Here is a 14,021-nt window from a genome sequence, read left to right on the forward strand (position 1 = left end):
GCGTTCGATCATCAGTTTCGCGTCTCGATCTCCCAGGTGATCCGCTCCACCAGGGGATGAAAAATGCCCGTGTGTCGGATGTTTATTCGGCAACCGAGAATACTCGGATTAATTGCGCCACTGTGAAACATATAACACCGTTACAATGCTGTTCTACTATGAATGGATCGAGGTTTGCCGATTGGAGATTTGCTTCGTTGGATTTTAAATGTTTCTGGAGCATGAGGGAGGGGAAAAAAGTAGTAGTAGTAGTAGGGATTTTGGATCGTAAATTAACTTTGGAATCTAATATTCATCGTAAAAAAAATATATTCACTTGCCAAAAGGATACTCGGCCCGAATTATCCATCAAAAGAATATTCACCCTTCTTATCCACCAAAAAGATATCTCGAGATTCATCCTCATTTAACATTCATCCTCCCCCCCTCCTTGCTCTAATTATCCCCAGGGTTGCAAAGATGGAAAAGAAAGAAGCGCGAATAAGGGTAAGGCGTATCATCGCGTTACTTACTCTTTGACAATGAATATCCCTCTTTCAATCACGTTTCCGCGCGAAGATCAACATTTGTGCCAGTCGCCACTCAACCGGCGAAATATCCCCCCTCCCCACCATAAAGATTCGAGGAGGGGAGACTCCTTCCCTTCCTCACAAAGGCAGGACCCCTCAGAAACCGCGACCAAAAGGGTCGAAGGGAAGAAAATACATCCCTAAACAGCTTTCCGCTTTTTTCCTTCGATACCGTCGAAGGCTCGTTTCCGGCCTCTATCCAACCACGTTGTTGCCCTTCTCTCCCAGAGAGATGCGTTTCTCCAATTCGGTTAATAGGCGTATCTGATTTATCGGCCACCATCTCTTGTTCTTCTTGATACTTGCCTTCGTGCAGTGGAGAATGCTCGCAGAGTTTTTCTCCCCCGAGTTCTTGGGGAACGAGTTCTTTCCCATCCTGGTTTCGATTTTGGACGATAGTGATTGATATTGGATCTTGGAACAAATGGGTGGCGGTGGTTGTCGATGTTGGATTTGATTGAGTTTAGATAATTTTATATTATATTAGATATTTTTACGTCGAATTAATTATTAATATTATTATATTAATTAATTATTTATATATAGGTTTATTTGATTGTTATAAAATTTTACATTTATACCGATTTATAATATCGTAATTTGTACTCTGTATCGAATCTCTGCGAGGTTGACCCAAAATGTCTAATATCTTTAGCCACCATAAAATCCTGGAATATAGGACACATCGAAATTCGAATTGGTTCATGGAAGAAAATCGATTCGTAAAAGAGCTGCACAAATATATATAAAATACACGAGCTGAACTTATTATAAGTGGATTAGATTTCCCTGATTTCTAACAATATCTGAAATTCAAGAATCAATTACTTTAGAAAATTTACACGATTCTTGATTCTAAAATCTATCGAGAAATCGACATTTACGAAAATTATTAAAAGATTCGATGCATTAATAAACGATTAGATGATTTCAAGTTCCTTCATTCGAAAAAGAAAATGGAAGAAAATTTCAGATTTCTCGATCCTAGAAATATCTGGAACCAGAATTTTATATTTTAATTTAAAGTGAACACACGCACAAGTCCATCGAAATTGACATCTACAAAAATTAACAACAAAAATGATTAAATACAACAAAAGCGATTTCAAGATTCCTAGCATATCCTCTTATTCAAAAAATCCTCTTATTCAAAAAATCCTCTTATTCAAAGAAAATGACAAAAATTTCTCGATCTTAGAAACCAGAATATTTTAACTTAACAAGCCCATCCAAAATTGATATCTAAAAAAATTGATCCAACGATTAGATGCAACAAAAGTGATTCCAAGATTCATAGCATATATCCACTTACTCAAAGAGCACAAAGAAAACTTTAAATTTCCTTAAATTCTAGAATTGAAATATTTTAACTAAAAAGAACATAATATATATATATATACATATACAATTCCGATATTTCGATCCAAAAATGTCGCGCCTATCACGAAGAGAGGGTTATCCCGTTCTTCGCTCGTCCTTTCGTCCCCCGCTTTGGACGGTGGCGGGCAGGCGACGCGCCGGTAGAGGCACAAAGAGAGAGAAAAAGAGAGAGAAAGAGAGAGAGAGAGAGAGAGGGAAAGAGGGAGTAGGCGGCGGGCGAAGGCAGTAGGTGCCTCCATGTTATGCAGCCCCACCACCGCCTCTATCCTGACCAACCGGCTGTTTACTGTTTGGCCTCCCGGGATATCGATCCCAGTAGCGTAAGAACCGGCAGCCTAGGGCCACCGAGAGATCGGCACACGTCGAGCATTTCGTCGCGTCGACGGTTGCCAACCGAGAGACACCGAACCGAATCTCCCTCTCTCCCTCCCTCTTTCCCCCTCCCTATCTCACTCTTTCTCTCTCCAACTTCTCCCCTCTTTTTTTTTTTGTTTTTTTTATCACGCTGCACTCACAGACCTCGCAGACTGTCCGCGAATCGACGACTTGGATTCTCCCGTCCCTGCCCCTAATTGGGAATACCGTTAGGCCATCGCGACCAAGAAGAGGGCCACTTGACCCCGCGAGATCGATTCGCGACTTTGAGTTACGCGTTTTTCAGCGCTTAAGGAGGGACGATACGATATGTAACGTCCGAAGAGAACAGCGCGCCAGATGGTTTGTGGGGGAATGAACGAGACTTGCAACATCGGGAAATTAGATATCTTGGAGAGCGAAACTGGTTTTTGGGGGATGTGCGTGAGGAGGTCAGGTGGATGGGAGGTGGATACCTGGGATTGGGAAGGGAATAATCGTTTATGAGAGCGATGGAACGATGCTGGTGTATTTTTGGGAAGATTGAAGTTATGTATTCGTTAGATGAACATTTTGGTACAGGATAATGAAGGAGGGGGAGTCGTTGTTTTATAGAGATTATTGTTTGCAATATTTTTCTCCTGTGGATTCGATGGAAGGATATTGATATGGTTGAAAAGATTGAGACACGCGAAAAATGTAACAGATAGGATTTTAATGTACTGATCGTAGAGATCTTTCGTATGAATATAAAAAGCCATAATTTTCACGCAGTATGTTAAAATGTTTAATTGTCTGCTAGGAAAAGGAGAGACGATCCGAGAATCGTATACGAGTTACCGAGTCGTTAATTAAAGCGTATAATCATAGGAAGGCATAGGAGCAGGATCAGAGATGAAGAAGGAAGAGGCGTTTATCGAGAGGATCGTGGAACGGTTCATGATATGTTCAGAAACGGAAGCAGGAGCAGCCATTGTTGTGCTAAGAGGGTCGAAGAATGAATCTTGCCGCGAATAGATTTCGGCTGGGATTAAGCCGTCCCACTTTCGATTCCATTCGATGGCATCGTCGCTGCCGCGACTTTATTGTGCCCGCCACTTCGAATAACCTTCGCTGCCAGACCTCGCAATTTCCGCACGTGCAAATTTTCGAATATCCAGACGGATCACAAGGCGCGGCACAATATTTTAACGTTTTAAAACGAACTTTTCCTACGTCACCGCGAGTCGAGGGTTGCGATATCTCCATTCCTACATCCACCACTCGTCGCGACAAAGGGAGACCTACATTCCGAGAAATAAAAATGGAACGGTTCGTCTTGATCTTTCATTGTCCGGGCTATTGTTTCGTCGGATTTCTAATCGTTCGTTTTTTGATCCGAAGAAAATAATAATGGGATTACTTTAATCGATATTTAATTGAGATGCAAAAGGTAAATTTAAAAAAAATTTAACTATGTATTTAAAAATATATATATAAGAATTATTATTAATCTCTTTTGCACGTAAAATTAAAGTTATTAATTTTTCTAATTACTTTTAGATGTATTAGCAAAAATTAATAAACGGATTATTTTTTTTAGAATCTATAACATTTAATTAATTTGTTTCGTTTAATTACTATAAAATTAAAAAATTTTAATATAATCGAAAGTTCGAAACCCGAATGATTTTGCAATGTCCACACGGCGCATGCCCAAAAAGATGTCCTATGCGGATGATCTTCGACTTGTATCGGTACACGTGTTCCGCAGCGTGTCGAACACGCGGTATCAGCAATGCAATCTTTCGATCCTTCGCATCCGCGCCCAATTCTCTTCGCTACTTGCCTCATGTTCCCTGCCCGATGCCTCGAGTACGATACACGATTATCATTACACATGGATCATACTCAATTGATATTAAATCATCGATTATTGATATATAATTATTCATTGATATTCATTGATAAAAGGAAATTATCATTTTTAATTGGAATTAAAAAATGAAATTAATAAAATCTATGAATTATATTAAAGTATTAAAGAGATATGAAGATTAAAAACGTGTAAATCTTCAGCATTTGTCCAAAAAACGTTGGTCACTGAACCGCGAAACTGGGTTATTCGACCATCAAACGTCGCGGCTGGTTAATTCAACGCGAAAAAACAAAGGCAACTTATTGTTTTCCTTAGTTCTTTGAAGTCCGTCCAAATTAGCCTAATTGATCTTAAGATAAAAAAAAAAGAATAATTGTAAAGTAGCATAAAATATAGAGCGAGTGCGTCATTTATAAATTTAAATGAAAATTATGAAATTTTTTATCAATATGATTATAAAATCTAATAATATTTCAATGGAAATTATTTAAAACAAAAAAAAAATAAATAAATGAAGACATACAAATTTTGTAAGATGTTTGATATCATCAAATGAATCACAGATTAAGATTTAAGAGTAGTTGCATGTGTAGTTGCGTATAATCACGTGGTTTGTTTATTAATAAATCTACGCAACTATTATTTAACTATTCCTATTCCTTCTATACATACAGTCGTGTAATTTAATCTTATAAATATTTACAAATTGTACCTACTGGTGTAAAAAAAATTGTAGACAGAATATATATAATGACAGAAAAAAGTGGAAAGCTTAGAAAAAAGTGGAATAAGTTAAAATTTTCGTTACCATTATAAAAATTCAGAACAGTATATAGTAAATGTATATTCTTTCGCAATTTAATAATTAAATTGTTATAAACGAAAATCAAAGTACAAAATAAAAAATAAATGTGCAGTAATAGCTATTTTCTAACCCAATATTAACATCTTCCGCTATTGAAAATTACATGTAAACTGATATACTATTTATCACAAACAAAATTTTACACATGAAATCGTTTCATATATACAATTAAAAGAACATTAAATAATATAGTATAAAATATATCTTGGAGCTATGTGTATAACTTTTATCGTATATTTCTTTTTCCAAGATTAAACTTTCATACTAAAATAATTTAAAACATTCTCTTTTTTTAAGAGGCAATCCAATTTTAATCGATTTACTTACGATTTATGTAGCTTCTGATCCTAACCTCAAATCATCTATTTATTCAGTTACATAGTCACATACAAACACTATCACTGAAAACACATATGACTCATATTTTATTTAGAAATAATTCACAATCTACTAAACAAATAAATCACGATCTTCCTGTGATCAACAGTATTGTTAAAATATCCTCGTGGCAATTGCACAAAGGAAAGCACTGGAAAGAGAGAGTGAAAGTATTATTCGACATCGTTGTGAAGCGATTCTGAAGAAGAGGACCAATAGCAAAGAGATTCTCCTTTCTCCTCAGAAAAGATCGAAGGAAGCCGTGTCAGGTTAGGAAAAGAAGCCACTATTACGCGGCACGGGACGAAAAGGCAATCTGTCGACTAAGCCGCTTCTTATTACTTTGCCACCATCAACGACTACCGGTGGAATCGGCGTGAAAACGTATACCTTCGTATACTATGTAAATGCGCGCCATCTCGTGGCTCTCTAACCTGTTTCCTCTATAAGTTTATATACAAAGGTGAATGTGTGTATATACAGAGAATACCTAGAGCGTTTATGCGACGCGTATCAGCGTGACTGCATTCGCATTGTACGTTCAAATGGTCCATGCCACCCACGACCAAGTCGTGACTTTCCTCTTTGCGCGACGCGTACAAGCTTCATGCGAAGTTTCTTCGCGCAGGTGCATGCGCAGATCTGCAATTTATGAACTGAATAAGTACGTTTGTTTTTTTTCGCGAGACGATTTTCGTTTCGATGAAATTGATGTGAAAATTTTAACAAGCTACTGAATTATTATAGAACGTTAATATAGATTTAAATGGACTTTTCTTTCTTTTTTTTCTTGATTGTATAGGTTAATGAAATAAGAAATTATATAAGAGTAAGAGTAAGAATACAATTAGAGTCTTGCTAATTGAATAGGTTATGTCAAATTAACAATTCTAAGAAATGTTTCGTCTTTGTTTTGTTTTTTTAATCAAAGTTAATTATATAAATATTATATAAGAATAAGATATTATATAGAAAGAATAAATTTGAGTTAATTTTAAAAATTTAGAAAATTATTTGAAAATGTTAAATTCATTTGAAATAAAATTAGTCAAATTTGACTATACTTATATTTATATTTATGAATCTATTTTATGTATCGAATTATAATATAATTCTTAAAATATAAAGGCACGTGGAATGAAATGGAATTTTGAAAAATATATTTCATAATCAAAATCGCGGAACGATAGCTCTCGTAGAATCTATGCGAATGTAAGTACATCCGGTACTTCTAGTCAATGAGTACTAGTCGCTTTCACCATGCAAAATTTTCATTGTTTTGTTGAGTCTGACAAACGTACGGGAGTAATTGTAATCATTGCTACATGAAGCAACAGTTTACTAATTTCCGGTTTTCATGTATGAAAGGATAGCCCGCTTAGACTTTCTCTTGTCTACAAATACTACATGAAAAAATAGTGCATATTCTTTAAAAATACTCCATATCAAAATATTTTTGAAAATATATAAATTATATTTTAAAAATAAAGAAATAAAAGAAAAAGGAACATTTTAAATTTGATAGAATATTAATTTAAAATAAAAAATATTAATTTACAAAAAATTTCTTTAATATTTCTCAAATGAAATTTTCTCAATATCAATATATTATTATTTTTTTATTATTTTCATGATGCATTCATCAAAAATTTAAACAAATTTAATATAATTAAAAGATAAAAATTCAATTTTTTCTTTAAATAGGGATCATAGATAGGTTGAATGTTCGGATTTTCGATCGTTTTCTAATTATCATCATTTTATGCGATCGTTATGATCAATCGAATAGCTGATTAACATCTGACAAAGGAAAATTTCACGTGAAGATCACTGATATCGTTTCTGTTGGGATTCCCTTGACCAGTTTCCGGATACAGGGGAAAAGGAATTTTCTTTTCTCCATTTCGCCACGTGTCTAATGAGGATTCCATGCGATCGGAAGTTCAGGATGCGGAAGTGGATATTTCCTTTTTGTTTACTCGATAATACTTTCAATTAGAGTTTGTTCTGGTTCAATTAGGAATGATTTGAAAGCGAGGAGAAAGTTGATGCACCATCATTATTTCGTCGTTTTATTACATAGCCAACTGAAACAAGATATATAATATAAGGTTCGGCCAAATTGTTAATATAATTAATATAGTATATTAAATGTATAATATATAATTGATAATAATATCCATTTAACATTTTACTTGTATATCTTAAACAGGGATTAAATATTATTAACGAGATTACGTCGTAATTTATCAGATTAAATCAGATCAATAAATTTCACAGTGATACATAAGAATGCATCTTTAATTTTTACCTGTGATGCAAATGAGTTAATCGAATCACCGAAATGAAATGAAAATGTTAAACGGAAGGCGGTCATGGAGGAAAAGCCGTAGGCACGGGATAAAATCGATCGGAGGTCGATGTACTTATACCTGTTCCCAACCGTGTCCATCTATCTGGGAATCTGGTGCTGCGGCGGACCACTCTTCGTGGCGTTGTCGATAAATCACCGATGGTCGTTATTAAAGGACCTCGGGAATCGTCGATCGAGGACAAAGAGGAAACGGGCAAAGAGAGATTTCTACACCAGGAATCATGACGACGACGACAACGACGACGACGCCGACGACGACGAGCACGGTGACGACAACGCGAAAGTGAACAAGGATCGTAGATTGCACAATGGGCACCGGCCAACATGATTTTCCATTTAATCTGGGATAAAATATTTATCGGCGTTGCCAGTCGAACGTAATTTTTTAATCGGAATCGCTGTCGAATTTCCGTGGCAAACGTGCTTTTGTCTCAAATAAAGGAAGCTGAAAAAAAAATGAAAATGAGAGCAGATTTTTTTTGCAAAATGACATCTAGTTTTTCTGTCGATGAAACGTCGCGTAATTGGGATGATTATTTTTATCTTTTAGCTTGTTAATTGCTTTGACAAGTTAATCTGAAGAGATCAAAAATTTTGAAAGAGAATCGTATATGCGATATTAAATTAAAATTATGTACTTTGCGAATCTTTATAAAAGTTTATTATACGTATTATTAAGTATTTTTTAATGTTTAAAGAATTTAATTCTAAAAAAATGATTATATGAAAAAAAAGATTATGATACATCTGATTATATCATCCTACTTGAGGCATTCAGGATCAAGCAAAGGGAATCAAAGCTAGGAAGCTTGAGATGTTGATTAGTGTCTAAACACTCGAACGATCTCAATCCGATCTAACTCGAAACAAGCCGAACTGTCCGGGAGAATCGTTCTCTTTGATCGAAGTAAAGGCAGAAATTGCACGATGAAAGGAGCAAAGGGACGACGCCTCATATTGTTGGTTACCAAAAGTACAGTCGAGCTTTGTTAGCTTCATATTGCTGATGAGAGATCGTATCATCGCGCCAACTATCGTCAAGTTCTCTTTTCTTTCCTTCCACGCTAGTCCATTTCACCTTCTTTCGTAGATGTTCCTGTTCTTTCTTCCGAGACGCAAACACGATACGGCACATCATTGACCTATCTATCTTTGTGCAAAGCAAAATCTCGATTTTCTTGCGTCTGATAAATATCATGCTAGTGTAAGCATGGAAAAAATTTTAATACATACTTGGTTTAAAAGAGTTTCGTGAATATAGTTGACTTTGATTTTAATTACGTGTCGATCTTCTGATTAATCCCTTACATGTTTGTTAGAAAGTTGATGCATTTGAATTTCTTTGCGGTTAAATTATTTGCAACTAAAAAACGATATGTTTATGAGAAGATTAATGATAGAAAAAAATAATCAAAACTAACATACCATATTAAAGTGATCCAAAAAAGATTCGCATAATTGACATACGATGACAAGACTAAATAGAGCCGACGTTTTCGATCCTGTCTTCCGGAGAAATCACGGTTAATTCTGGTACATGGTCGAGTCATTGGTCCCAGAAAAGACAAAGAGGTCGGGGCACAGGGAGGAAAAGAACGCGGGAGATGATTCATCCGCGGCGTGTTCCTTTCCAGCGCGCAATTGTCATCAATTTCGGGTCTGGCCGTTAGGTGTGGTGTAACAATAAACGGCGTTCGTGCAACGAATACATAAAACATCCTCCTCTTCTCTTTCCCTCGTTCCTTTCTTGATCGTAAACTCACCGTGCATGACCATCCTCGGAAAGAGAAGGCTACTGTCGGTTCTGTCGTACGACACCCAAGGAACCGACTGCGATTTTCTTGGAACGTAGCGATTAACTCTTGCGATTTTGTGGTTACTTTCGCCTTAGTTGGATTTCAAGTATTTCTCGATTTAATTTTAAAATTAGCGTTTTCGTTACAAGGTTTGTGTATGCGATTTTAGTTCTTGTTAAAAGAATTTTTTAATTTAAGAATAAAATAAATATAAAAATAAGAGAAACCTTCGTGTTTACACACAAATTTTCACACAAACTAACCTAAAAATTTATCCGCTACTTAACTGTATTATTGTATTACTATATTACTGTATTATTATCAAATAATCTGAAAGTAAACTTTATTCGAAAATAAGTTTCTCCCAAAATTCTAAGCAAATTTTTTCTACAATTTAAAGTAGTTGAACATTGCACAAGCACATTCGTTCGAGCATAGCCATCCATTGGCGTTTCCAAACGCTACGTATCTCGAGTTACAGCGATTAAGCGCTTCGACAAAGCATCAAAGCGTTACGAAGACTTTCGCGCAAAACGTGTGCCAGGTGAGTATGAGAGACGATATCCGAAAATAACATAACTTTCCCTCTCGAAACGAACCACGCATACAAAGTGGCGGCGTGTCCCGTACTAATAATCGTTTTCCGGGCTGAAGTGGCACCGGTTTCGCGAAACTTCGTTCTTCTACACACATATTTGCGCATGCGTATTGCGTTCTCTCGTATAATCGGGCTAATGCCACCAGAGGGATCGGAAGTTCATGCAAAACTGTGAATTTTACATGTAATCATGATTACAAAATAAAACAAAATAGAGCGGGAGAATACATTTAGAAATAATAAACAATTCGTTATTTGAATAATTTGATTTGAAATTTATTTTAAATTTTAAAATTATGAGAATCGAAAAAAGATATCGAAAGAAACAAACGATTTTGTCTTTCTTAAAAAGAGAATAGGAAAAGAAACGGATTACGGAGTAAACTATAATTCAAACTCGTAACGTCTTTTTCGATCGAACAGTTTTATCGATAGAGCTAAAGAATACAAAACCTGGGTACGACGAATGAAGATGATGAGCAGATCAGAATGGCTGTCCGTGTAATTAAGGAGAGGAACCATGCGATTCATCGTGGGTAGATCAATTATTCTATACGAGTTCGCGAATTAATGCGATACTCTGCTGAACAATGGAAACGATTTTTCGCGTGGGCGGTTAATATGAAGATACGTCTCAACTTCGATATATCGGAAACGTTGTCGTCACCTAGGCCGCCGTGGGCGTTGATACAAGCACGCAAACCTTACAACGTTCACGAGCGACCAATAAACCGACAACATTACAACCGCACCGGTTGTCGTTTTCGATCTCTTTTTATCGACGCGACAGATCAGCGACGAGCGGCTCGAAATATCGAAGAATTTGAATTTGTTCTTTTGTTGCTCCTGGATGAATATGAAGATTTGCGTGGAAGATTTCGAAAATTCTGTTTTTTTTTATTTTTTTTTCCTTTTTTTATTCTATTTCTTTTTTTTATTCTTCTCTTTTTGAAAAGAAGATAAGAGGAATATTTTGAAATACAATAGATGACTATATTAAACCGTATCTTGGTCGAGTATTTTATTGCTGCAACTATTATATATTGTTAGTTCTATATGCAAGATGTTAAGATATATATAGAACATTTTTTGAAAATTAATTCTTGATACTAAATTTTTTTAACATGTAATATGTTTATTTAATGTCATAACGAAATAAAAGTATTTTATGTTTTATTTAATAAAAGTATTTTATGTTTGCAACTTAATATAAAAATTTTTTTATTTTTCTATTGGCAAACAATTAAAGAAACATAGAATAAAGAAAAACATAGAAAATCTTTTGAATCTATACATAATATGAATATAGTGCAATATTATACATCGTGGCCATGATTTTTTATAAATAATAAAATATCAAAAAATGTAGTTTTCAGATAATAAAAGAACTGTCAAAATTATTGTACAAGTATGAAATTCCATTTTATTGCAATTTTTACTAAAATTACTTTTCCAGTTTGGTTGAATGAGGAAGATATGAAAGGTATAGTAGATAGAAAAGAAAGTTTCATTGTTCTTTCCTAAAGAACAAAATTTTTTTTAATATGTAGATAATAGCACTGTTATTAGTAACAATGTGGCACACTTTAAATGGTATCGTTTTACGTGCACCGAAAAAATTTTACATTTTCGTGCTCTCGTTGCAACCGTGGAATAAATCCAATATGTGTAAACCATGGTTTTACAAAATAAACGCAGAACGAAACGCGTATAAATAAACAATAAAAATTTTTTGAAAGCCAACTCGACCGATTCTTAATTCACATATTCACTAAATTTTGTACAAATCTCTTTCCACCAATAGATTTATTGAATGACAATTAAGAAATTTTTATCAAAATAAAAAAGAAAGGAAATTTTTTCGAAATAATAATATTTAAAGCACTTTTCGTAAATAACAAATGCGTATCTTACGCATTGAATGCGTAAGAATATTATATTTTCATCGTCGAAGGTAGCAAGCTTTCCACAGAGTCTCGCTACGGATTCAAGTTACTACATAAATTACATAAAAATATACACGTTGCGCCGTTCTCGTTGTTACAATGTTCCAACGGCGCATTGTACGTCGAAAAAAAGAGGAAATGAAAAATAAAAATAAAAAAAAAAAAAGCAGAAAACGCTGGCAGGAAGAGGCTCTGAAGGATCCCAAAAGAGAAAAACGAGCGTTTGAACTTTCATGAAAATCCAGCATGTCCTGACCATATGGCCGGCGTATCCATCAACCGCAAAAGGCAAGCGAAAAATTAACGCGGTCGTTTCGTTGGGGCCGAGGATACCGCAATAAAATAAAAAAAAAAAAAAATAGAAAAAACAAAATTTGTCGCCCTCTGAATAGCAATTTTCGCGCGTCATACGAAATTCTACATGCATAGGATATTACACTTAACGTTTGGTATCGACCGGTTCGTGTTTTCGCGAATATCCCAGAATAATCAAACAGATGACTATTTTTTCGCTGTTGTCATCATGCTACGCATGTATTATTCAGATAGAATACAAATTCATTGGAACACGCGTTGTTCGTTCGAACGATTTTGATTTGTCATCCGAGTTCGCGTGAATTGTTGTTATTTTTGATATTGAAATATTAGCAAGTTTATTCGCGTGTTTAAAAATATGAATCATTTTTGAAGCCATTTTTTGAAAAATTCTTTATTTTAACACCGAAATGTATCATATCGTTCAAAATGGATTGTGTATAACAAAGAGTGTGTATCATTAAGTATTCAATTTCGAAATTCTATTAAAATTTTTTCTTTCCCTCTTAAAATATATTGCAGAATGATTGACGTGAATAACGGGATTGACAAAAACGGAACAGATGATTCATTTTAAGAAAACAATGATACTTTCCTGTTCCGAAAAAGTATTAACATCCTTATTCATGCGCAAAAATGGTGGCGTATAGGTTTTGTTAAGCCTACATTCAAATATTTCGGCTACTTTACGTTTAACATCAATTCTTCAACCAAGGCCATTTACCAATAGTGAATGACGTCATAGGTGACCTCTTATTTCGTAATCCAATGTAAGAGGCGACTTTGACTTTTACCTGATATGTTGCAGACTCATACATGAACAATACGGAATACGAAGTAAACGAGACAAATTATTCCATTCAAATTTTATTTAAATTCTATCTTTCAAAAGTTTTAACAAAATCTTTCAAAAGTTTTTAACAACAATCATATCTTGTATAAATCATTTGTATTTTTTTTTCCTTTATCGTTTCATTATGAAATCAATTTTTTTATCAATTTTATTGTTGGCATTAAAATTGACAATTTTCCAGAAAAGTGAAGTATATCTGTTCAATCTCTTACTGTTTCAAATTTTCCATCGCATCTCTGGCGAGCAACGGCAGCGAGTACATATCGAACGAAAAATTCGTTCTCATCTCGACCATACAACATACACGCGTAGGATGTATAAGAAGTCATTACTCTGGAGATTTCTAGTGTGCGTAGGTGGAGATTTAATAATCTAGTAATTACCCATCCCTGACCGTCTAAAACCCTAATCACGATGTCTTACGATCAATTCGATTTTTCAACGAGAACCCAAGTTGAACCCCGGCCAAGGAAGCCGCCAATAATCTTAATAACAGTAATAACAATACATGAATTATGCATCGTCACATCGATGTAACACGCATAAATGGCGAGAATGTTTCGCGATCTCGCCGCCTGGATCGTTGTTCGTTGTCTCGTTGTTGCATCAGGTTAGGAGAGTAACGATTAGTCGCGATTAACCGACGCTAAATTAGCGGACTTTACCGTGGCGGTTTCACAATAGGCTTCTCAGTCTCTTCGGGAACACGATCGTGAAAATAGGTTGTGTTACCAT

General features: G+C 35.0%; 1 protein-coding gene and 1 long non-coding RNA gene across 5 annotated transcripts in view; both read right to left on the reverse strand.

Moving 5' to 3' along the window:
- The window catches only part of LOC122718958 (neurogenic protein mastermind), a 221,154-nt gene that overhangs the window by 127,891 nt on the left and 79,242 nt on the right, over window positions 1–14,021 (reverse strand). The window lies entirely within an intron of this gene.
- On the reverse strand, window positions 7,143–8,922 carry LOC122718960. The gene is made up of 3 exons (XR_006347488.1): window positions 8,747–8,922; window positions 7,837–8,223; window positions 7,143–7,491 (listed from the first exon to the last, which is right to left on the reverse strand). It is a non-coding gene; the product is annotated as an uncharacterized LOC122718960 (long non-coding RNA).

This window comes from Apis laboriosa, unplaced genomic scaffold (assembly GCF_014066325.1).
Source record: "Apis laboriosa isolate Shangri-la unplaced genomic scaffold, ASM1406632v1 scaffold68_cov148, whole genome shotgun sequence".
Lineage (NCBI taxonomy): Eukaryota > Metazoa > Arthropoda > Insecta > Hymenoptera > Apidae > Apis > Apis laboriosa.